Source organism: Leopardus geoffroyi, chromosome D2 (assembly GCF_018350155.1).
Source record: "Leopardus geoffroyi isolate Oge1 chromosome D2, O.geoffroyi_Oge1_pat1.0, whole genome shotgun sequence".
Taxonomy (NCBI): domain Eukaryota; kingdom Metazoa; phylum Chordata; class Mammalia; order Carnivora; family Felidae; genus Leopardus; species Leopardus geoffroyi.
The window spans coordinates 2,774,931-2,797,267 of NC_059334.1; the positions used below are offsets into that span (position 1 = coordinate 2,774,931).

At 38.2% G+C, this 22,337-nt stretch overlaps 1 protein-coding gene across 1 annotated transcript in view; it reads left to right on the forward strand.

Moving 5' to 3' along the window:
• The window catches only part of PCDH15 (protocadherin related 15), a 1,244,966-nt gene that overhangs the window by 146,532 nt on the left and 1,076,097 nt on the right, over nucleotides 1-22,337 (forward strand). The window lies entirely within an intron of this gene.

The window sequence follows — 22,337 nt, forward strand, 5'->3', positions numbered from 1 at the left end:
ATTTCACAAATGATTATTGCTAGGAATTGCATTTTTTTCTTTTTAAGTTTTATTCAGGAAGCTTTGAATTGGCATAATAGTTTAAATAAGGCATCTGGAACTAACTGATGTTCTTTCTTAAATTACTACAAAGAACTGAAACAATACTGCTGTCCCTAGGGGATTGTTTCTCCTTCCTTTCTATTTAACATTCAGATCTAATTTGTCATTCACCTGACTGGAGACCAATCCAATGTAACACTAAAAGGATGAAGAGAGATTTGAATTTTGCCAGGAACCTTGATCAAGTGACTAAAATGGTAACAGATTGGAACATAAATATCTTGTTGATCATCTCAAAATTTCTAATTAGCGATGATGGTTTATGTAAATATGTACTATATATTACCTATTTAAAAAAAACTTTGTGCAAACAACACTGGATGGAAATTGAAAGGAAGTTGAAAGTAACTTGTTTTGATTGTACTATTTATTTTCCACTTATTCTTTCAAAGTTGAGAATATTAAATATATAGATAAATTTGTTTATTCCTACATTGTGGTCCCTATGTCAAAACATCACCATGATCATTAGGTGAACTGGAAGATAATTTAGAGGGCACTTTCTAAATGTGTATGTGTGTGTGTGTGTGTGTGTGTGTGTGTGTGTGTGTGTATAATAAATACTATTCTTTTTTTTAAATTTTTTTAACGTTTATTTATTTTTGAGACAGAGAGAGACAGAGCATGAACAGGGGAGTGGCAGAGAGAGAGGGAGACACAGAATCTGAAACAGGCTCCAGGCTCTGAGCTGTCAGCACAGAGCCGGACGTGGGGCTCGAACTCATGGACCGTGAGATCATGACCTGAGCTGAAGTCGGACGCTTAACCGACCAAGCCACCTAGGCGCCCCTAAATACTATTCTTTAAGAAGCAATATGTCCTTCACAAAGTGTTCCCCATTCACATAGGCTTAGGACACACAAAGATAGATGAAGTTACACAGACAGATGCTGCATAAATTCTCAGAGCTTTTAATAAGCTATATTTCATAGTCTCCAATAAAAGGGTACAGTTTGCGAATTTACCTTCCTTTTATTTCAAAGTAAACAAATATTTAGTTATCACAAAAACTTTCTATTCAGTCTTTGTTGTTTTTGATTTCTGCATCCCCGTGTATATGAAAGGATGAAACATTTTATAAACCTTTTATTCACAATGTACTAAGACTGTCAGGACCCCTATATGGTCATGTATACATCTGCAAAGAATCATCTGTGCATCAGCTCTTTCTAATTATATCTCATGAAAAGCATAGTTAACTTCTTTAACTCAGCTTCTTTGTAAAGAAAACAGAGACTAAAGATATTGGTGTTGGGATTTTAGTGAGTATTCAATTAAATAATCTATGTAACATAAGTAGGGCAAGACTTGGTTTTGTTACGTTACTATCATCATGAATCTTCAACTTCCATTCCATTGATGATTCTTCTCATTAACTCATTGCTGTGTGTTTTTAGCTTGCCCAGATTTGGAATTCTATTCCGTCCTGTCTCTTAACAATGTCTGCATTTTCCAAAGGATTTCTTGGCATTTGACAGTTTACGTTTCTGGGCTTTGTCTTGGAAAATAGCTTCTTCTCCGATCTGATCCATTTTCCACCAGTTCTCTCAAAATCTGCCCTCCAACTGCTCTATCCTGATTTTGACCTCCACTACGACTTGATATACAAGGGTTATTTGAATAAGTACATTCTCCATACTTGAATATGACTTGGCACACTGTGTGTATGTGTGTGTGTATGGTTTGTATGCATATGTGTGTGTATTTTCAAATAAGTAAATTTCCACAAGGAGTACCAATACCCTCTTAAGCTACTTTTTGAGTTGAAAATCCATCCATCCATCCATCCATCCATCCATCCATCCATACATACATACATAAGAGTATAGTCACTAAAACGAATCTATTTGCAAAGATATACTGTAGGGTAGTCCCAAATGATTAAGTTGGCTGGAGGAAGTCACAATGTACAGTGCGACGGGACACATAGACTGCCTTAACCTACAGACACTGAGAGGCTGAGAATCTGGGCCCTGCAGAATGGAAAGATAAAGTATAGGATACAAAATAAGGAAGTGATTTAAAGTCCATATTTGGATTCACCAGTCTGAACTATGTCCCTGCCCCTGCACCCACACATAGTGACGGTGAGAAATAAACAAATACCTTGATGTTTAAGGTTTTACTCAAGTGACAGGTTTCCTTCCTAAAGTCATCAAACCCAGCTCCTAGTCAGGACTGTTGTCACATGGTTTGAGGTTTCAGATAATACACTCTGCCTGATTCTGGACCACTCAAAGATGAGAACTGGATTGAAGGTGGTTTTAGTGCTCAGTCGGGATCTACAAGTGGAGAGCAGACAAAACTGGGGAGGAATAGAATGTGAAGGGAAACGGATGAGGATTTCTAGATCTGATGAGGGAAGGCACCTCACATTCAAGAGGCACCAAAAACCCCAGGCAGAGTAAATGTGAATAATTTCCTAGACACATCCTAGTGAACTAGAAAAACTAGGTGAAGAGAAACAGAGATAAACAGGATGGATGGATGGATGGATGGATGGATAGATAAGTGGATAGATAGATATATTTCTGTTATTGGATGGTAAGTGAACAGGAGCTGCTTCCAGTAGTCTTGGTAGAAGTTAAAACAGAAACAGCAGTTAAAAAATGCAAAACAGGGGCGCCTGGGTGGCGCAGTCGGTTAAGCGTCCGACTTCAGCCAGGTCACGATCTCGCGGTCCGTGAGTTCGAGCCCCGCGTCAGGCTCTGGGCTGATGGCTCAGAGCCTGGAGCCTGTTTCCGATTCTGTGTCTCCCTCTCTCTCTGCCCCTCCCCCGTTCATGCTGTCTCTCTGTCCCAAAAATAAATAAACGTTGGAAAAAAAAATTAAAAAAAATGCAAAACAACAATTAAAATGAATATTAAGTTAGAAATGTATACATAAAGAATCCAGTAATGATGAGGCAAATTCTATGCTATTTCAGATTTAAAAAAAAGATTTAAGGAAGGAAGAAGGAAGAAGCTTAAAAAGCAGACTAAATGAAAAGGTCACAAAAGGAGCTGATAAACTAAATTCACAAGTTTATGACTAATTGTAATAAATGCCATCTTTATGATGTTTTAAAAAAGCTTCCATAGACTGGAGGACACAAGTTGTAAACAATAAAATGGGCAATGATATTTTATACAAATACTAAAAGCGATCTGTTTTAGCTAATATTAGAAAACACACTTTTCAAACGAATATAAGTACACATATTGCCTTCTTTAAACATTATACTTTGGTCTATGCAATCCTAATGTGAAAATAAACAAATGAGAAGAAGATGACAAAAAATGTGATAAGCTATCTAATATAATAAATGCTTAGGAACTTGAATCATCTCTTTGTAGTGTTTGGAAAGTATCTACTTAGGTCCTCTACCCTTTTTTTTTTTTCCTTTAAATTGCATGATTTATATTTTTGGTGTTGAGTTGTTTACGTTCTTTATATACTTTGGATATTAACTCCTTATCAAATAAATCATTTGCAAATACTTCTCCCATTCAGTAGTTTGCCTTTTGGTTTTGTTGATGATTTCCTCTGCTGTGTAGAAGCTATTTATTTTGGTATGGTCCCAGTAATTTGTTTTAGCTTTTGTTTCCCTTGCCCGAGGAGATGTATCCATAAATATGTTGCTAAGGCCAATATCCAAGAGGTTCCTGCCTCTGCTTTTTCTTATGAGCCCCTGGTTTCAGGTCTCACATGTAGGTCTTGTATCCATTTCAAGGTTATTTTTGTGTGTGGTGTAAGAAAGTGGTCCAGTTTCATTCTTTTGCATGTAGCTGTCCAGTTTTCCCAGCACCATGTGTTGAAGAGATTGTCTTTTCCTCATTGTATTTTCTTGCCTCCTTTGTTGTAGGTTAATTGGCCAGATAGGTGTGGGTTTATTTCTGGGCTCTCCATCGTGTTCCATTGATCTAGGTGGCTCTTTTTGTGTCAGTGCCATACTGTTTTGATAACTAGAGCTTTGTAGTATATCTTGAAACCGGGGTTGTGATCCCTTCAGCTTTGTTCTTTTTCTCTCTCAAGATTGCTTTGGCCCAGGCAGGTTTTAATGTCAAGATATTTAAATTGAGTTCTGTAGTTACCCAGAATTCATAAAATCAGAGAAGGAAATTTGGTTCCTGTTCTCTGACAGTAGTTTCGGTTACTAAAGAGATGAGAGCAAAGATAGTTGCAGTGGACCCAAGCACAAAGTCATCAAAGCTTTACAAAATGTCATTTTCCTAGAATTTAGGTTCCAGTTCCAAGATTGTGAGTAATTGGTATGAAATATTTGAGGGGTATTGTGGTTACCTGAAAACAGTAATAAAACATTAAAAAGAATTGAGACTCCAAAATACACCACAAACCATATTTAAGTGATATGGGATTAGCGGTAAACACATACTGCTTTTTCCATGCTCTTTCCATAGCTGCACAGCCAGCTAGTTCCGTGTCTTGTTGTGTACATGTGCCAGGACCCACCCTCTCATATCCTTGATTTCTGATCTAAATTGGGATTATCAAAGGTGCCTCATATGTTTTTGTGGGGATCAAAATAATAACACGTAAAACATGCAAGTTGTTTACTGAACCACATTAGTAGTTCTCCATTGCTTACACCACTAAAGTTTCCTAGAAGGGCCTCGAAGGAGTCAGGCAAATAGAATTCAGGCGTCTTCTATCATTCACACCCTGTCACCTTTCTAGCGGGAGAGTTGATTGTTCTTATATTTATTTATTTTTTCTTTGTAAGGGTTTTGGCAAGTATTTTTTTTTTTAATTTTTTTTTTCAACGTTTATTTATTTTTGGGACAGAGAGAGACAGAGCATGAACGGGGGAGGGTCAGAGAGAGAGAGAGGGAGACACAGAATCGGAAACAGGCTCCAGGCTCTGAGCCATCATGAGCCATCAGCCCAGAGCCTGACGCGGGGCTCGAACTCACGGACCGTGAGATCGTGACCTGGCTGAAGTCGGACGCTTAACCGACTGCGCCACCCAGGCGCCCCTGGCAAGTATTTTTAAAAACAGAAAATTTCAAAACCTATGATCTATGTCTCTTTATTGTGTTAACAAAATATTTCATAGAGTATTTTACTCATATTTGTATGTTTGTTTACTTACTTACTGTTGAAGTTGCATGGATATAACTTCTCCAAGGAAACATAATGAATCTAAAATAAATGCAAATGACTGTTAGACAAATTTACTAAGAAGCACCATATGCTCTGAAAAATATGTCTGATTGTACAGTGTTAGAAATCATTCAGAATTGGGTTTTGGGAGAGTTGTACCGTATTTTATGGAATCTTTTTTTTCCCCAAATCAAAAAATAATATAAACAATTGTAAATTATACTAGGGATTTTTTGTTTAAAAAAAAAAAAAGCAGCTCTTTAAAAAGAGAGGGCTGTGAAACGAAATGTCGAGGGACTGCCCTGGTCAGTCTTATAAAACATAAAGGCCCTCTAAACAGTAGATTTACATTATCAGTCATTAAATGTACATTATCAATTATCAAGTGAATTTCTGTTCTCAGTTTTTGAGAATATTTAGTGCTTAGACTACTTACAAAACATCGCAAATTCTCGTCCAGCCTTACGCATGCTGGGTATACCCATGGGTCATTGGACCCATGTGTCAGTCCAATGGGTCACTGTGATGTTTCTGATTCCATCCACTGTGCTGTCACACAAACAATTGCCTACCAGTAGGTAGGTTTCTTGATATTCATTATCTTAACAAGATAATCAAGTGTCCTAGTGTGTGTGAATTTCTAAAGTCTGTTTCTTTGTGACAATCTAATCACAAATGAGTTATCTCCTTATTCTGGTTTTGCAGAAGTTAAAGTGTGGATGGAAATTTTATTTTCAGAACAAGTTAGATTGCTCTATTAAAATAAGGCATTTATTATATAAATTTGAAACTTCATGACCATATTCAAATTGAATTTTAAAATTTCATTGCATTGAAATACATTTTTCTTTCATGTGCTTTTGCTTTCCAACTGCAATAAATTCTAGTTTATATATTTTAAACAGTTTAATTTTTAGATATTTGGGGTATATTGTTTAATCTTTTCCTTCAACTGTATTAGTAGCTTCCAACCTGCATTATTTTGTTAATGAATTATAACAACAAAATCTCATAACGATAAAATTGGTATGTATGATATAATCTTAATGATTTGAAGCCTGTTTTTTTTGAAAGTTTTGGTAATTGCTGCTTGGATTGCCATTAATTTAAAAAGGTATTTTTTTATATGGGGGAAATTATATTTTATTTTCTTTTAATCAAAAATAAAACAGGGGCGCCTGGGTGGCGCAGTCGGTTAAGCACCCGACTTCAGCCAGGTCACGATCTCGCGGTCCGTGAGTTCGAGCCCCGGGTCGGGCTCTGGGCTGATGGCTCAGAGCCTGGAGCCTGTTTCCGATTCTGTGTCTCCCTCTCTCTCTGCCCCTCCCCCGTTCATGCTCTGTCTCTCTCTGTCCCAAAAATAAATAAATGTTGAAAAAAAAATTTAAAAAAAAATAAAAATAAAAAATAAAACAAAACCAAAGCCTTACAAATGTTTACTTGGGTATTTTTTTTCAAGACCAGACATTTGATCTAATTCTTGATTGTTGTCTTTCTTTCATACCAATTAATGAGCTTATTCATTTCAGCTTTCTCAGTAAGTAGTGTATTCTTTCACAAAGAGTAGTTGCTCAATGGATGTTTTTGAATCCTGGAAGAAAAGAAGATGGGGAAGAAGGAAGGCCAAGCTTGAGAGTTGACATGTCTGTGAGGGAAGCCAATGAAGGGTCGAAATACTCATTTATAGCTAAGGAGATTATATGATTGAGTGAATTAGAGGTTTTGTGTTTTAGTTATCTGTGTGTCCATTTTGCCATTCTAGCACAGTGCTTTGTGTATTAGGGACAGTCTATTAAGTTTTTTGTTTTTTGTTTTTTGGGTTTTTTTGGTTAATGCGTGCTTCATTTTAAATATTATTTCAAGGCTGAAATTCTTGGATATTAACAACCTTAAACTGGCCCTTTAAAATGCATTGTTGGGGAACACTTGGCAGGGGGCTCAGTCACTTAAGCCTCTGGCTCTTGATTTTGGCTCAGGTCATCATCTCACAGTTCCTGACTTGGAGCACCATGTTGGGCTCTGCACTGACAGTGCGGAGTCTGCTCAGGATTCTCTCTCTCTGTCTCTCTCTCTGTCCCTCTGTGTCCCTCCTCTGATCCTTCTTTCTCTCCCTCTTTCTGAAAAATAAACTTTAAAATAATATAAACTAAAATGCATTGTTGGCAACCTTATAATGGTTATTATGGTTATTATTTTTGATTATGTACATCAACCTTATAATGGTTAATATGGTTATTATTTTTGATTACGTACATCAAATGATCATATTGTACACCTTAGGCTTACACAATGCTGTATGTCAATTATATCTCAAGGTGGAAAAATAAAAAAAAAATAAATGCATTGCTAATATTTTTTTGCACTGAACATGAAAACTGATATTTAAATGAAGGCAACTTCATTCCTGAATCCTCTGAAATATAGATCTTCAATATTCTTAATGTTTCTTTTAACATTCATGACGGTTTGGGTTGCAAATAATATAAGCCCCACCAAACAGGTTTAAACAATAGGAGAAGCACATTAATAATGTGAAGATCGAGAATTTGGGTGGATATCAGAGACTGCTTGATGTGGGGTCTGACTCTCATTCTCTGTGATGTTCTTGCTTAGCCCTTTTCTGACAACCCACATTGACTTCAGGCTGGTTTCCTCCATGTAGTGCGATCTGTAGGAGTGATATATGCACACCACATTTTCAAGTACAGAATCGAGAGAGACTGCATATGACCCAGTTTTCAGTCAAGCCCCAGATGCTCTCTGATCGGACTGAGATCACATGCCCGCGGTGGACAGTCCCTGTCAGCAGAACTGCCCATACTGACGAGCGTCATTTACCATCTTATCCTAGATGTAGTGCCTGCCTCTCCCAACACCGCTGGACACCGCACAGAGATCAGGGTTCTGGAACAAGTCACATGGGAAGTGAGCTGAGGACACACAAGACAGGCGATGTGCCCTTGACATGTTTCCTCACATGTTTTGAATATTCCCATACTTTAAATTCTTTCAAATATTTTAAATTTTTTTTTCAACGTTTATTTATTTTTGGGACAGAGAGAGAGCATGAACGGGGGAGGGGCAGAGAGAGAGGGAGACACAGAATCGGAAACAGGCTCCAGGCTCTGAGCCATCGCCCAGAGCCCGACGCGGGGCTTGAACTCACGGACCGCGAGATCGTGACCTGGCTGAAGTCAGACGCTTAACCGACTGCACCACCCAGGCGCCCCTAAATTCTTTAAAATATTTAATGGCACATTGAATATTTCTATAAACTTCCAAATCACACATAAATGTGGGAGAAGGACAATAGTGAAAAATAATTTTTCACAACTATTGAAAACTATGAATTAGTATGTAGCTGATATGAAGTTAGCTATATAATCAAGCCCAGGTCATCAGTAGACAGATTCTGAAAACTGAAAACGAACAAGATCTCTTTGCAAGCAAACAAATACCGTCATGACTAATTTTCAGACAGATTCTACATTTCCGGGAGGGCTTTAAAATGTTTTGAGGGTATTGAAATTAGTTGCTTGCTGTCTTTACCCTTTATGTAAAGGGTTTATATGTATAGTTTTCCTTTATATGTAAGTGTACACATTTATATACATGATATCTCTATGCACGCATGCACACACATGCACACTATGAACACATATACACATGTACACGTACATATATATGTAAAATATTCCCTTTGAGATATAAATGCTTCCAGGGAGATGATGGCCTGTTGCTTTGTAGTTCTAAGGATGATAAATTTTACTGTTTGAATTTAACATTTATATGTATCCGAAAAATTTAATATATTATACACTAAAAAGATACACCACAATTTACAGTAAGATGCTAGAAAGTAGTGGTTATAATGAAGCCTCTGGAGCTCAGCTGCTCAGGACACAATCCCAACCCTACCTCTTATCCATTTGACTGACTGGTCTAAGTGTTTTTGGTGTTGTGTCCTTACCTATATAACAAACATAATCGTAGTACTTTTCTCACATGATTGTTGGAAGATCAATTAAGATAACTCATCCATGCGCCTAAAAATTATCTAGTGTGAATTAATAAAGTGAGCCAATTTTATATCGGCTAATATATTGCTTTATTACCCAAACAGTCATATGGGAACACTGAATCTCTCATACGAACTGATTCAAATCCAGATTTATTTTGAATTTTCTGAGTTTTATCTAGTGAGAAATTCAATGGAGAAAGAGAAGTACAAAACCAGATATAAATAATATATCACCTCTCATATTTTCCCTCTGAAACTATTCTTTTCAAAGCGTATTTCAAATTTATTTTCTCCATAATAGATGCCTGATGAATTCATTGCCATAGTTTGCCCTTGTGCGGTACCTACATACCTCGTTTTTCCTTTTTATTTATCTGACTTGGCAGAAAGTGACAGCGCAATCCCCTTGAGTCCTCGAGGGCAAAGCCGCGCCCCTGTGCTGCCCCTGGGTGCCCGACTTCAGCCAGGGCTCAGCAAACACGTTTTTCCAAGGCTGCACGCCTTTAAAAAGAACATATAGAGCATCAGGTGTGAACGTTGAGACAAAAAGCTTTTCTTCCAAATCTTTTTCTCCCTGTCAAACTGAGGAGGAAGAGAAATTCCATAGAGGATTTTAAAAATAGGTCTCTACCGCAAACCACAGATTGAAATTTGCCTTATGTTATTTTAAATCAGACACTCCTAAGGAGTGCCACCATCTAGAGTCAACCTTTAATTCATATTCAAATAAGGCACCTTGTGCGTTTTTAAAAAAATTTTTTTGTTAATGTTTTTACTTATTTTTGAGACAGAGAGAGACAGAGGACGAGCAGGGGAGGGGCAGAGAGAGAGGGAGACACAGCATCCGAAGCAGGCTCCAGGCTCTGAGCAGTCAGCACAGAGCCCGATGCAGGGCTTGAACTCACGAGCTGTGAGATCATGACCTGAGCCAAAGTCGGACGCTTAATCAACTGAGCCACCCAGGTACCCTGGCACTTTGTGGTTTTTAAGCTGAGATGATAAATGCATATCTACTGTATTATTTTTTAAAAAACTATATACTATCTCTATGTGTGAGTCACTACATGCTAAGTATATACATAAACGTATATGTGTGCACACATATATTTACCTGTATATCAAGCTTCTAGCCCCATTTATCGGAAGCCCCTACTTCCTTTCAATTTCTGAAAAGGTCATTAAGCTTTGCAAATTGTATATAGATGCTATAATTTACTAAAGATATGTGATTAATTATAACAAATCTAATCTTAAACATCAATTTATTAAGTCATATGAAATTGCTATTTTTTTTAATGTTTATTTATTTTTGAGAGAGAGAGAGAGTGAGAGAGCAGGGAAGGGACAGAGAGAGAGGGAGACCTAGAGTCTGAAGCAGGCTCCAGGCTCTGAGCTGTCAGCACAGAGCCCTATGCAGGGCTTGAACCCAGGAACCATGAGATCGTGACCTGAACTGAAGTCAGATGCTTACCTGACTGAGATCCTGAAATGGCTAGTTTAGTACGTCAAAGTATAATGTAATGTCTGCAACTTTATGTGGTTCAATCTGGTTTCTAGGCACTGCATTGTTGGTAAAACCCCCTCTATAGCAACTGGCTATGGACACATCCCCAGGGCTCCACTTTTAACCCCCTTATGGGTTTTCTTCTCTTACTTTCTAGGCACCTTCTTCCTACTTCCTCACTCCTGGACTTCCAGGAACCCTTGAGTATATGGCATTTCTGCTACTTTCTTATGTGGAGTACCTTGGAACCCTTTTATAGATTTTATTCTCTCCCTTTCTTTAGGGCATGGGGAGAAGATGGAGGGTTATCGAGATGTGTAGAGGGGAGACAAACCTTTTTCATAATCTGTAGCCAAACTGGCCCCCCAAAGGGATTTGACCAAACTGATATACATATTATTTTCCTATCTGGGATCAGCCCAGATACTCAGCACCAGCCAGCATTAGCAGTCTTTCCCTCCAATTACATTATAACTAAGAATTATATTAACATGAACTGCAGATGTTATAGTAGAACTTAATGAAATTAGCAATAATTTCAAGCTTGGGGCACCTGGGTGGCTCTGTTGGTTGAGCATCAAAACCCTTGATTTCAGCTCAGGTCTTGCTTGATCTTACAGTTCATGAGTTCGAGCCCTGCGTCGGGCTCTGTGCTGACAGCACGGAGCCTGCTTGGGGTTCTCTGTCCCCCACCCCCCGCCTCTGTCCCTTCCCTGCTCATTCATTTTCTTTCTCTCTCTCTCTCTCTCTCTCTCTCTCTCAATAAACTTAAAAAAAAAAAACAATAAATTCAGGCTCTTTAACTAGATGACTTCAGGGATAGAAACTGAATTTATCATGTTCAGAAATAACAGATCAACATAAGAACAGACTGATGATACTTTTATTCTTGTCTGATTATTCCAAGGTGAGATCTATCTACCTTAAGCAACAGTTGTGATAATAAAACAAGATTTGATATATTAATAAAGTGTTAATATTTAAAATATTTAAATTGGTTTTAGCACATATTTAAATGGGCTCTTAACGTTCACATTTTTTTTAATCTATGCGTGGTCAGGAGAGCATAATTTATAGCTTTATTATTCAGAAGATGAGTTGTAAAATCAGACAGGCTATTGTAACTTGACTCTACTAACATGGTAGCTCTGTGACTTGGGGCCAGATTACTCAAGCTGTTGGGGTCTCTGTTTCTGTGTCCGTAAAATGGGGATAATGAAATTTAGCTGTAGGGACTTTGGAAAGATGGAGCTCAATAATGCCAATATTTAACACAGAATTATTAATACCTGTTAGATATTACTAGTGTTATGCTTAGATTTTAAGGGGCAAAGAAACAGCAAAGTTGATCAGCTAAATCTGTTGCATGACCAAAAAGACACAATTTACTCCTGATTATCAAATAATTGCTGTATGCAAAATTCATGCAGATAACTGTAGGTTATTACTGAATACAATTTTAAGAAAATGGATTATTTATGAATTTTCTTAGAGCTCAAATTCTTTTTCATACCCATCTTTGTACTTTGGGACCCTGGTCACATGTGTCCATCATTATCTTTTTAGGATCTTACCAAAGCACTAGGAAATCACATATATTTTTTCAAATGACACTCTGAATACCCATCATTATCAGAATATAATTGATAAACTATGTTTCTCTCTTCTGAAATGTATTTCCTCTGATTCCTACCTGTATAGGTAGCATTCATTCTTCAAGGTTTATCACACATGAAAAATGTTTCAGTGGTTTGTTTGATCCACAGATTTGCTACAAATAGTCTTTGTCTCTTTTTGAAGTTGCATTGCTTTGGAGTTATACTGCCTGTTAACATCTGGCTTAATTAGAATTTTTAAAAATATATTGTTCAGTCTCTCTGTAGTGTCTTAACCCTAGGATTGTGTCTGTAAATGCCTCTAGTGTTCGAGCAATAATCTTGAGTATATGAGAATCACAGTATTATTCACGATTATTATGATTTTGTGGCTCTTTATTGAAACATGCCTTCTTCATGCCTATGCTGTGTGTTTAGGGGTGTGTGTGTGTGTGTGTGTGTGTGTGTGTGTGTGTGTGTGTTTTAACAGGGTAGGGGTAAGGAGAAGATCATCCATGAATCAAAAGTGTTGAGCAAAGTGAAAAACTGTAAAAAACAAAAAACAAGCAAACTCTAAAATTTGGTACCTAATCACGATATTATTTCTCATGATTCTCTGGAAAGAAAAGAGATTTATTGACAAAAGAAATATATCTTATAGTTAGACAAGATTTCCAAAAGAGAATTTTTTTTATAAAAGTGGTTTCATATTTTTTAGTTGTGAATGCTCTTGATCTTTTGGCTTGTTATAGAATGAGCCCTACCTCTTAGAAGCTTTAGTCAGTATGGTTTGGCAGATACCAATTTGTGTGTCGTGAACAGTAGGAATGTCATAGCTGTTTTCAGGATATAAAAATAGCTGAATTCCTAATAGTAGCTTGCATATACCTCTTTATAGAGGCTTGCAGGATAAAGAACTTTGTCCACCAGAATTTTCCAAGCAGTGGGGTGGTGAGCAAGGTGATTGGGGATAGAGATATATATTCATCAAAAGTGCAGGTGAGTGGTATATAGGCAGAGAGAAAATAATTTTTATTACTGAAAAACATGCCCATAAAGAGACTGCATCAATAGCAGTGGGGGGAATTGGAGACTCTTGTTCTTGTTAAGAGTGGAAAACTTTGGGAGGAAGAAACTCACCTAAAGAGGATTTGTCGGAAGTTTTCATTTAATACTCTATATAAATCCTCTTTATGTTCCCCAATGAAGAGACCTGGGATTGCAGATACAGTTTTCTTCAAGGCTTCTGCATGGACAGAAACATGGTTTCAAGACGGCCAACTGGATTTGCCTTATAATAAAAGATAATTTGTTTCATTTCATATTTGAAGAGAGCTCACTTTGTTTCTATGAGCGATCAGGTAGATTTTCATTTATTTTAATTTACTGTCTCCTTACTCTGAAAAAGCAAATTTAAGGATGTGATGGCATGCCATAGTAGAATATTGACACGCACAAATTATATAAATTACTTATTAAATAATGCTGCTAGAGTAAAAATAGTAATTTATGGTGTATTTAAGTAAATTCAATAGAAAAGGCTAACAAATGATAGGCTAGTTCTATTTTTAGTGTTTTCAGGAGCCTCCATGCCGTTCTCCAGAATGGCCACAACACCTGTTTGAATGTATTGTACTAAGCGAGATAAAACAGTCAGAGACAGAGAAATACTATATGATTTCACTCATAAGTGGAATTTAAAAAACAAAACAGATGAACATAGGGGAAGGGAAGGAAAAGTAATATAAAAACAGAGAGGGGAAACAAACCATAAGAGACTCTTAAATACAGAAAATAAACTGGGGGTTGTTGGAGGGGAGGTGGGTGGGGGTGTGGGCTAGATGGGTGATGGGCATTAAGGAGGGCTCTTGTTGGGATGAGCACTGGGTGTCGTATGTGAGTGATGAATTACTGGGTTCTACTTCTGAAACAAATACTACACTGTATGTTAACTAACTAGAATTTAAATTAAAAGAAAGACTAACGTAAACAAAAAGATAATTGTACATAAGAAATTACTCAGAATGTAACAGACCTAATGAGACTAACTTGTGAATTTGTTAATGCCTGTGTCAAAATCATGGTTAAAAATGGAAGGTGGATAGTTAATTATCCAGATATTTACAACAAAATAGGCAACCTAAATATGTTACTAAACACAGAAGACTGAAGGAGAGAGGAAAATACAGAGACTACATAAGAAGTGTTTGTTTGTTTGGGGGAAATCATGCTAACTTGATAGCATAAGATAGGAAATATAAATAAGGAATGTTCTGCCTGATAATCTGTTCAAAAGAAAAAAGAACATAGATTCCTTATTTTCATTAGCTGAAGATGTGGATACATGCCAATGTTACACTCAGAGCATAGCGACTGGCTTTTTTGAGCACACCAATCCCCCTTTTGAGATGGATTGCTTGTTGGTGTTCAGGTTTCAGATCTATGAAGGATGGACAGCAGTCATTGCCATTTAGAGGGTATGAAGGGCAGTTTCAGATGTTCACAAACATTAAATGTAGTACAAAATATTGTCACTACTACTGAAGATGGATTTATCTATACTCCATCCCTTGAACTCTGTAATTCTGCAATTTTATTTACCATTAACCAAAATCCATTTTAGATAGTTATTACATGATAAAGTCTTTTTTTTTTTTAACTTGTGTTAAAAATATGCCTTTCTTGCCAGGTCACGATCTCGCGGTCCGTGAGTTCGAGCCCCGCATCGGGCTCTGGGCTGATGGCTCAGAGCCTGGAGCCTGTTTCCGATTCTGTGTCTCCCTCTCTCTCTGCCCCTCCCCCGGTCATGCTCTGTCTCTCTCTGTCCCAAAAATAAATAAACGTTGAAAAAAAAATTAAAAAAAAATATGCCTTTCTTTATCTCCTAGTCTTCCTTGGAACCATAGAAAGAAGTCCAGCCTCTTTCCCAAGAGAGCTATTCAGGGTTTGAAGTCAGTTATGTGTCCTTCAGTAATTTCTTCTACAAGCTGTGTTTCCATTTCAAGTATCAATTCCTCATGTATGGTTGTTATTACTGTAGAAGGCATTCCCGAGTGTTCCTTTTACCTTATAAAAATGTGAGGTTCTGCAAAAGAATAGAAACTTTGGGGGCATCTGGGTGGCTAAGGTGGCTAAGCTGTTGACTTTGGCTCAGGCCATGATCTCACAGTTGTTGGGTTCGAGTCCCACATCGGGCTCTGTGTTGACAACTCAGAGCCTGGCGCCTCCTTCAAAACCTGTGCCTCCCTCTCTCTCTGTCCTCCCATGCTCATTCTTGCTCTCTCTCGCTCTCTCTCTCTCAAAAATAAACAAACATTAAAAAAGAAAAAAGGGAATAGTAACATTGGGGTCAAATTGCTCTGTTGCTTATAAGCCGTGTGACTTGGGCCTAATTTAATCTCACCTATTTTCTCACCTGTAAAGTGTACCTGTACCTATTTTCTCACCTGTAAAGTGGGGATAATGCTAATACTTTTACCTCATAAAGTTGTTTCTGTGAAGATTAAATGGGTTAATTTTGCTACAGCACATATGTAAGTGTTAAGCGTTACTATAACTGCTGTAAAAATTGCTGTCGTGGGGCGCCTGGGTGGCGCAGTCGGTTAAGCGTCCGACTTCAGCCAGGTCACGATCTCGCGGTCCATGAGTTCGAGCCCCGCATCAGGCTCTGGGCTGACGGCTCGGAGCCTGGAGCCTGTTTCCGATTCTGTGTCTCCCTCTCTCTCTGCCCCTCCCCCGTTCATGCTCTGTCTCTCTCTGTCCCAAAAATAAATAAACGTTGAAAAAAAAAATTAAAAAAAAAAATTGCTGTCGTAAAATATCTCTACCCTTATTCTCAACAGTGTTGAGCATGCACGATTTGCATTATATGCGTAGTCAACTCACTGACTATTAGGACAGTCTCACCTTGAGTCCCCACACACACTGCATTGGCATCCTGCTCATCTTGGGTCCCCTCATGCTGAGTCGATTCATTTGAGCTGAGTGTGGGATGTTATATTTGTCTACACTACACTTTTCTTAGTATCAGCCTATAGTTTCATCCTCGCACATTTGGTTGGATCCTGATTTTGTCACTTGACGCTTTAGGTTTTCTAAAAAATAATTTAGCAAACTACATTGACCTATATATTTAATATACAGTCTACACTTTAATTCTGGTCATAGGTAATAAAAGTTAGGAAGAATTAGGCTAAGAAGACGCATGTAGGGAATGGCCATGAAAGATTTCCTGCAGATTGAAATTGCACACATTTTAGATACTTTGACACACTGTCCTTCTGAAAATTATTGGTCCAAATGTCCTGATATTAGCCAACTTGTGTCTGTATAGTTATCATGTTTCTGTAAGATTTTAGAAAATTTCCTTTGTGATAAATACACCATGATGAATATCACATACATAAGGGCCACAGGACTCTCATCATCTCCTAATCTCTTCACCCTAAGAAATAAATGAGTTCAGTGTGTAGTAACTTGTTTTTAATGCAGCTGTGCAAGTTTTAAGTGTGTATCTTTCCAGACAGTCTATTCCTGTCCCTTAAACAAAGAGCTGTAGAACCAATATTGGGATTGATTTTTAGACTACATCTGATATTTGGGTTTCCTTCTTTGAAAGTAATGAATATTTTTCCATTTTCTAGCCTTCTCATAGTTTTATTCTAATTTCTCAAATTATCAATATTGGTGATTTGGTAAAACCTTGACACAGTGTTCTCAGAATCTCAAAAGATAACGAATGACTGGGCTAGGAGACTGCTGAACTCAGAGTAACTTCGTGGTTTTGCACACTGTAGGCACTCCCTGATACAGTTAGGGGAGAAAGGAATGATTCTGGGGGTACGGAATTATCATGACATTTCACTTCAAGACAGTGTCATTCCAGAAAACTTGGATCCTAAAACCTGGAACTGACAACATGACCAATGTCAGTAACTTAGGGATCCCTAGTGTGCTAATTCCCAAGTTATTTAAATCCTCAAATAATCCATGATGTATCCTTACTTTTCCAGTACATTTTCCATTAAATACTCTGCACAGGGTTTTTCCAGCCATTTCAAACTTTCAGGTCAATTCCCCTGCATACACAATAGACCACATCTCACATAAGCAAGAGACTTGGCCGCAGGGTTCTTGCCCCTTTTTTCTTTTTCTTTTTTTTTCAAATATGAAATTCATTGTCAAATTGCTTTCCATACAACATCCAGTGCTTGTCCCAACAGGTGCCCTCCTCAATGCCCATCACCCACTTTCCCCTCCCTCCCACCCGCCGTCAACCCTCAGTTTATTCTCAGTTTTTAAGAGTCTCTTATGGTTTGCCTCCTTCCCTGTCTGTAACATTTTTTCCCCTTCCCCTCCCCCATGGTCTTCTGTTAAGTTTCTCAGGATACACATAAGAGTGAAAACATATGGTATCTGCCTTTCTCCATATGACTTATTTCACTTAGCATAACACTCTCCAGTTCCTACATTGTTCTCCAGTTCTCTCCATTGCTACAAAAGGCAAGATTTCATTCTTTCTCATTGCCAAGTAGTATTCCATTGTGTATATAAACCACAATTTCTTTATCCTTTGGTCAGTTGGTGAACATTTAGGATCTTTCCATAATGTGGCTATTGTTGAAAATGCTGCTATAAACATTGGGTACAAATGCCTCTATGCATCAGCACTCCTGTATCCCTTGGGTAAATTCCTTGCAGTGCTATTGCTGGGTCATAGGGTAGGTCTATTTTTAATTTTTTGAGGAACCTCCACACTGTTTTCCAGAGTGGCTGCACCAGTTTGCATTCCCACCAACAGTGCAGGAGGGTTCCCGTTTCTCCACATCCTTTCCAGCATCTATAGTCTCCTGATTTGTTCATTTGAGCCACTCTGACTGGCGTGAGGTGTTATCCGAGTGTGGTTTTGATTTGTATTTCCCTGATGAGGAGTGACATTGAGGATCTTTTCATGTGCCTGTTGGCCATCTGGATGTCTTCTTTAGAGAAGTGTCTATTCATGTCTTCTGCCCATTTCTTCACTGGATTATTTGTTTTTGAGGTGTGGAGTTTGGTGCGTTCTTTATAGATTTTGGATACCAGCCCTTTGTCTGATATGTCATTTGCAAATATCTTTTCCCATTCTGTTGGTTGCCTTTTAGTTTTGTTGATTGTTTCCTTTGCAGTGCAGAAGAGTTTTATCTTCTTGCCCCTTTTTTTCTAAGGTTGTCTTCCCCTTTCTCTCTCTCCTCTCCATTTTCCTTACTAACTTGTAGTTATCTTTAAATGTTTTTTAAATATCCATTTATTTTTGAAAGAGAAAGAATGATTTGGGGAGGGGTAAAGGGAGAGGGACAGAGGATTCAAAGCAGGCTCTGCACTGACAGCACAGAGCCCAATTCAGGGCTTGAACTCACAAACTGTGAGATCACGACCTGAGCCGAAATTGGATGCTTAACCAACTGAACCACACAGGCACTGCACTTTTGTTATCTTTAATGTTCATCTCTTAAGTCACCTCCTCTAGGATGCCTTCTTGTACATGGTCACTTGCCGTGCCCTCACCCACCGAGTCTATGTTGTCTAGAGCCATGTGGCCCCATCCCTCCCTTCGTGGCATCTGTGAAACACTTACCACCCATCCTTTTCACAGCTACTTCACCCATCTAAGACCCCACTGTATCCTAATAACAATAAGAAAATATAGTAACTATGCTCTATTAAGGGCTTGTTATGTACACATGTATATATAAACACATATCTATCAATATAAAATACATATTTATGTATAGATAGATACAGGTATATAATCAGCATCTCTATTAAAGACTTCTATAACAAATAATTGAAATAGAAGATTGAATTCACCTGTCCAAATCACACAGCTCTCAGGGAATGAGCCTAGAATTCCTTGCATATAGCTACCTCGTAACTACATTAATTCTTAAAAAATCCAAGAGGAAAAGCAGTTCCCAAATGATCAATGTATGAAATAACAGCACCCCCTTTGCATTTAATTGCTGAGAAATAAGTAAATAGACCCAAGGATAATATACTGGAGACATTCTTGATTTTGACACACAAAAACCTCATTGTTTTATGCCCCCCCTGAAAAATGCTCAGCTTGTAATGGGTGCTCAAAATATTTGTTGATGGGGGCACCTGGGTGGTTCAGTTGGTTAAGTGTCCGACTTGGGCTCGGGTCATGATCTCATGGTTTGTGAGTTCGAGCCTCGCATCGGGCTCTGTGCTAACGGCTCGGAGGCTAAAGCCTGCTTCGGATTCTGTCTCCCTCTCTCTCTGCCCCTCCCCTGCTCGCACTCTGTCTCTCTCTTTTAAAATTTTAAAAATAAGCAAACATTTAACAAATTAAAAAAATATGATGTTTTATTTATTTTTGAGACAGAGACAGAGCATGAACAGGGGAGGGTCAGAGAGAGAGGGAGACACAGAATCCAAAGCAGGCTCCAGGCTCTGAGCTGTCAACACAGAGCCTCACACGGGGCTCAAACTCAAAAACCACAGGATCATGACCTGAGCCGAAGTCGGACGCTTAACCGACTGAGCCACCCAGGCGCCCCAAACATTTAACAAATTTTATAGAAAAGCTATTTGTTGCTGGAATTAGTCGTTTTTAGGGCGTTTCAAAAGAAACGCTAGCAGTGAAGGAGATTCACGGTCTGCTTGCTTTGTGAAGTCCGGCCTGAGACCCCACTTAGCCGTTCTGTGCCACTGCATACCTCTATTTGTGTGATGTAACTTCATCAACCCTTAACCCACTATAAACAAGAATTAGCCTTGACCTGAAAACCAAATAAATATGCATGAAAAGGTTCCTCAACTTCGTGTTTATTTTGCATATGTGTTCAGAGTACAGCATGAAGTTCAGTATTCCCAGGATACCGCAGTCAATGGTGAAGGCAGGATTACATTAAAGGGCATGTCCTTGGTGACTGCCTAGAGCTCTGAACTTAGCCGCCCGCTTACAACTCTGACGGATTCTGATGGAAATGTATATTTATATCACTGACTTCCAAAAAAGCATTTCATTAGGAATGGAAGGCCAGGGTGTTTCAATGATATGAAAGAAACCGGGTACATGGGGATATGCACTGTTTGAGTACAAAGTCTTGCGGGATATGTGTATGTGCGTGTATAAACATGTATGCACATGCGTGTACACACGTGCTACATGTATATGTAACATATTTCACAGGAAGATATTTACAGATTTTACAGACAGAAAGGATCAGTATAAATGGAATTTTCCACGTTCAGGATCCTGTGCTCGAGTGTGCACTAATTCTTTACCTGGACTGTGTTCACTGGGTTTTACCGAAGACTGTGCAATGAATACGTGTGATTTTATTGGAAAGAGATTTGTTTTCACCTCTAGGCTATGCCATTGCCCCTTTGTTACGTGTGTGTGTGACTTAGGAGTTTTCCCAGTACATGATCATTTGGTCTGTTTGCTTTATTTTCTGATTTAGAAGATACGTGCAAAAGTGGCATATTTAGCTCGTAATGTTATCATTTGGGAACTCATTAACATTTTAGAGTCTTAGAGATTTGTAGAGATGCTAATTCAGTCATTAGGGGTATTTATTTCACTCTTAGAAATACATGTGATGTGTGTATGTGTATCCCACAAGCCAGAATGTTTGTGTGTGTGTGTGTGTGTGTGTGTGTGTGTGTGTGTGTGTGTACACACATCAGCTTCAGCCCTTATGCTTATCCATAGAGCGTGCTTCTATTTTAAGATCAAGCTTGACAACCTAAAGATACTCCCTTAGACAATTGTAATGGTCACAATGTCAGGAAGACTTACCCTTCCTTCACCGAAGAAAAGGCACACATTTCACTTAAGTTAGTCCCAATTCTGTCACTTCAGCCATCTGCTCGTGTGAGCAGTGGTCAGGCTGGGCCAGTCACCCTTGTTTTCTGCACTTTCACTTAGCAGTGCTAACACTACTGTCAGTATACGTGATGAGAGAGGATGCAGAAATAGGGGCGTAAAAGAAGGATTTCAAAGCCCCAAAACCAACTATACAAAATAGTAACGGATTATGAGTGCTCTTACGTCACAAGCGCAGATGCAAATTAAACACACCTTGGGTTACAGGTGCAGACAGTTTCACATAGCCCAGAAAAAAGGTAATATTTAATTTCATACATCAAGCATATGAGAAAGGTTTGAAAGAGTGAAAACTGATTTTTCTTATCTGCAAATGTGACCCAAGTGAAACCTAGCTTTAAAATATATATTTGAGGGGCAAACATCCTTTAAAGCAACCCTTTCTCTAAATTTGTATTTTGTATAAAGAATTGTTCGCCATTGATCCACCTTAACAAATCAGATGTTTTCATTATTTCATACTCCTTTCTAATTTTTATTCGTGTGCATATACCTTTTAACATAGCATCTGAATTTGTTTTTGTGGTCTATACATTTTACTTAATTTATTAATCATAGCCTTCTTCCATGTGGTTTCAAAGTGGTCACAATTATAATTGTATAATGAAATGGTACCCTGTCATACATTTTCTCATTTTAATTTATTGTGTTATTATGGATTCTATGATACTGGCCTCACCTTGCCCTGTTAAAAGAATTCCAAGGACTGTCGTTACTAGGTAGAAATGTATAAGTATTTTTATAACTCACATCAAACACATGTGAAAAGTGACAATATTGTGATTTAGGATGAGCAGGGTCAGGAAATTTTGTAACTGATAAATGTTGAAGTACTCTACCTAAACAGCTTAAAACAAACGTAGGTTTTTCTACTCCCAAAGTCCTATGAGCAGTAGTTGTCAGAATGATTCTAGAAGTCTGAAACTAAAGTGGCTTCTCAACAAGACCTGTGAAGTTCTCCCTATTGATTTTCACTGTTTAGCAACCCTGGGAGTTAGTGATGTCAAGAATTAGCAGTGTTGGGGGACGGGAGAAGGGGATTTTTATCAACTACCAAATGTAGGCATGGGGGTCTTTAACATTTCTTAGTCTAAATTGGAGAACTTAATGGCCCATTCT